Below are 4,511 nucleotides of genomic sequence, written 5' to 3'. Positions count from 1 at the left end.
TTAAGTCGTGAAAGAAACCTGCTCGTAGTTGGATGTTCGCATGTCACCCATTGGAGCAAGTCAAAACGAAGGTAGGTTTCCAGGATTGACATAATATGAAAAGAAAAAAAGAGAGAGAAAATAAGAATATAAGGGACAACTCCTTTGACCAGCAAAAGTAAAACTTGGCTGAGAATCAAGAGTTGAAGTTGAGATTGGTACACAACCGTAGTTGGATGCTCGTATGACACCCGTGGGAGCAAGCCAAAATGAAGGGTGTAACCATGAAAAACAATCTCTAAAAAAATGACGCAAACCAGACTACCGCATAAAGACGCACCTAGTTCTTTTTGCAAGAAGAGGTAAACATTCTTCTCAAAACAAGAAGGGAATTTTTGGGTAAAGGTTTGTTGTAGAAAAGAATAAAGTAGAGCATGTTGATGAATTGTTAAAGGATAGAAAAAATTTGCGTTGGTGAGTAATTTTGAGGAGGTGTAGTATTCGAAGCAACCAATCGATGAAAAGTCAGGATAGAAATTGAGCGAAATTGTCTTAATTTGAAGATATGCTTGAGGACAAGCATATATCTAAATTTAGGGGTGTGATAACTTGTAGAAATACAAGTTATTTATGCTGTTTTATTTAGATATTGCGACAAAAAGAGAGGAAAGTTGCGTCGATAGTATAAGAATTGGCTAAGAAATACGAAAATTATAAAATGTCGTAAACGCATCCACTAACATCATTGCGATGGCGAAATAGAATGTTCTAGTCTCTGTTTTGCAGGAAATAGGTCATCGCATGCGTTAATGGCTCGAGGACAAAATGTACAACGCATCTACATCGCATGTGCCAATCGATCAAGAACGAAGNCAAAATGTACAACGCATCTACATCGCATGTGCCAATCGATCAAGAACGAAGAAATGATCAACGCAATGACAGCGCATGCGACGATCGATCATGGACTCTAGAGATCAATGCATTTCAACCGCATGCGGTAATAAAAAACAACACCGCATGCGGTGATCGATCAAAGATGTAAAGGGAAACGCATTCGTGGACGATTCTGACAAGTGTACAGTTTTCTGTTGTGCAATTCTGATAGATTGATTGTGGAGCAGAGAGGAATTTTCCATTACGCCATGGTAGGAATTATCAGAATTATACAGTGGGACCACAAATTCAAAAAGCCAAGGTCTTGTCTATAAATAGCTTCCTCGAATTCACTGAAAGATATACACAGAAGAGAGAGGATGGTCTTAAGAGACTTTACAGAGAAAATTTAGGAGAACTACGAGACAAGGCTGAAAAGTGAGTCTCCGAGCAAGGAATTCTTCCGATTCCCGAAGCTGAAGCTCTGTGCAAAAGGTCAATTCTACCGGGAAAGCAAGCCTGAAAGGGAAGCTTTCCTCTCCACTTCATCCATACATTGGCAAGCACAAGTCTTCGATCAGGATCTATGTCAAGACGTTAACACTCTTTCCGTATTTATTTCTATTTTTTAATCCATCTTCTGTGTTCATCTTCTTAAATCTCTCATTCACAATCATATATCAAACGCTTATGTTTAGAATTAAATGTTATCATTGTCATTATTATCATCTCTCTATCCCTTTCCATATATTTATCATCCATTTTCTCCATCATGTGTTCTTAATCCCCTAGGTAAAAAGGAAGAATTAAGTGAGTGAGTTAATCTGTGTTAAGGTAATCAATTAAGTTTAGTTAAAGCATGCTCGACGACATCTTCACCAGTGAGAGTAGAAGTGAAAATGTTATTCTGCCTATCGAGAAAAGGTTGGAAGAATGTTTTAACTAAAGTGAGAAGTATTTCCAGAGATGGAAACAACCTTGCATTCATTACGTTCATTTCTGTTTCACCATAGATGTATGGGAACGCGGCCGATCACTGAAAGGTGTACGCCAAGGGAAAGCGGAACCTTATTTGCGTCCTTAACGCGATTGACGAACTCGCGATGTTCTTTCTCTCTACTCATTCTCTTTCTGACTCATTCATAAGACTTGCCATCGCATTCATAGATTCTTTTGTACAAATTCACTACCAGTCCTCAACACATATATCATAGTAGTTTAGGAATTTATTTTACAACGCATTTTACTTTCAACGCAATTTATATTTTTGCAAAACCAAAACTCTTTATTCTTTCTGATAACCGGTCGCATGTACCACATTAGTATCGCATCTAACGATAACAATCACTGTGTTCGACCTCAGATCATTCTGAGAAACTTTCATTGGAATTATACTTGATTCCAACGCAAGGAAACTTGTGACACGCACTACATCATTGCATACTATGAAACATATCACTATGAATGCATACACTTAGAGCATAGTATTGTAAAGTATCTTTATCGCAAAGCACTTGAGCGCATAGCACAACATCACTTTCATTCATTCATCAGCATAATAGATAAAGATAGATCCATTTTTATCGTCATCAAGTTTATGGCAACATGAGCTTGTATGATTCATCCATCAGTAGTGTGCATAAGCGATACAAAATATACACAGCATAACAATACATTCGTATCCTTACAAGTTTATATGCATTCATATTCATCATTATCCATATGCTTAAAGATTAAATTTTTAGTTACAAAGGAAAATTGACAAAATGATCTTATTGGAAAAGGTTATAGAGCTGAAGAACCCTTGAAACTTTTACATTCAGGCCTTTGTGATCCTATGAATGTTAAGGCAAGAGAAGAATTTGAATATTTCATCTCTTTTATAGATGATTATTCTAGATATGGATATGTTTACCTAATGCAATATAAGTTTGAATCTCTTGAAAAGTTCAAAGAGTATAAGGCTAAGGTTAAGAATTTATTAGGTAAAACCATTAAAACACTTCGATCAGATCGAGGTGGAGAGTAGAATTATATGATAGAACATGGAATCACATCCCAAATATGGGCATCTGATACACCTCAGCAAAATGGTATATCATAATGGAGAAATAGAACCTTGATGAACATGGTTTAGTCTATGATGAGTTATGGTCATTTACCTTATTCATTTTGGGGTTATGTAGTAATGATTGTAGCTTATATTTTGAACAAGATCCTTCCAAAAGTTTTCGTGAAATGCGTTTGAAATTATGGAAAGGTAGATTACAAAACTTCATAATTTTTTATTGCCCAACATATGTGCCTGAGGCAAATTCTAAGAAATTGGAACCTCGCTCAAAATTGTGCCTATTTGTAGGTTATCATAAGAAAACGAGAGGTGGTTACTTCTGTGATCCTAAAGAAAATAAAGTATTTATGTCGAATAATGCTACATTTTTTGAAGACGACCACATCGGGGAGCATAAGCATGCAGTAAGATTGTGTTGAATGAACTTTCCAATGAAACTACTGAAACTTCAACAAGAGTTGTTGAAGAGGCTAGCATATCAACAAGAGATGTTGATGTTGATTTATCTAGTTAAGAACATCCATCTCAGTAGTTGAAGGGTTCCAAACCCATCTGCTCGTTATATGGGTTTAAAAAAACCCTAGTGGTCATATCAGATTATGATGTTGAGGATCGATTGTCTTATAAACAAGCAATGAATGATATGGACAAGGATAAATGGGTTAAGGCTATGGATCTTGAAATGGGGTTTATGTACTTCAATTCAATATGGGATTATATAGATTAGCCTAATGGGGTAAAACTTGTAGGTTACAAATGGATCTACAAGAGAAAAAGTGGTGTAGAGAGAAAGGTATAGACCATTAAGGCTAGACTGGTGGCAAAAGGTTATACCCAGGTCGAGGGAATGGAATATGAGAAAAATTTCTCAACTATTGCCATGCTTCAATCTATTTGAAATCTCCTATCCATTGCTACATATTATGACTATGAAATGTGACAAATGGACGTTAAGATTTCCTTTCTGAATGGTAATCTTGAGGAGACCATCTACATGCGGCAACCAGAAGGGTTCATTCAACAAGGTCAAAGGCAAATGGTTTGCACGCTTAATCAGCCCATTTATGGATGGAAACAGGTGTCTTGATCTTGGAATATAGGATTTAATACTTTGATCAAATTTTATGACTTTGACCAAAACATTGATGAATCTTGTGTCTACAAGACAATCATGAATAGTTCAGAAGCATTCTTAGTGTTGTGTGTGGATGATATCCTACTCATTGTAATGACATAAGTCTACTGAGAGATGTTGGTTAGCCACCCAATTGAAAATGAAACATTTGAGAGAGGCATAGTTTGTTTTAGGGATCCAAATCATTAGATATCGTAAGAATAAAGCACCAGCTTTGTCTCAAGCATCATATATTTATAAGATTCTTGTTAGATATTCGAAAAACAATTTCAAAAGGAGTTTATTACCTTTCAGGCATGAAATTTTTGTCTAAGGAATAGTGTCCTAAGCCTCTCCCAGAAGTTGAGGAAATGAGACGGATTCCTATGCATCGGCTGTTGGCAGCCTTATGTATGTGATATTATGTACTAGATCTGACATTTTCTATGCAGTAGAGATTGACAGTAGATA

Source organism: Benincasa hispida, chromosome 1, assembly GCF_009727055.1.
Source record: "Benincasa hispida cultivar B227 chromosome 1, ASM972705v1, whole genome shotgun sequence".
Taxonomy (NCBI): Eukaryota; Viridiplantae; Streptophyta; class Magnoliopsida; order Cucurbitales; family Cucurbitaceae; genus Benincasa; species Benincasa hispida.
This window is presented reverse-complemented; position numbering follows the sequence as displayed.